Here is a 254-nt window from a genome sequence, read left to right as displayed (position 1 = left end):
CTTGCAGCATTAGAAGCAAACAGACAGCAGTGAGGACCCTGCAGAACAATGACACGTGCCTCCCCCAAAGGGAAAGCTAGGGATGCAGGCCTGGCCCCACGGCCAGGACTCTCCGGGCAGAAGTTTCCCACCAGCAAAATAAGGAAGCTGACCTAAGTCATCCCTTACGTCCGTTTTCTGGCACAAGATATCCATGATTTTTCATTTAAAGCAATTTTATGTCCCTAAGCAGCAGTGAAATTAGAGGGATGGGC

Source organism: Pteropus alecto, unplaced genomic scaffold (assembly GCF_000325575.1).
Source record: "Pteropus alecto unplaced genomic scaffold, ASM32557v1 scaffold45, whole genome shotgun sequence".
NCBI lineage: Eukaryota > Metazoa > Chordata > Mammalia > Chiroptera > Pteropodidae > Pteropus > Pteropus alecto.
This window is presented reverse-complemented; position numbering follows the sequence as displayed.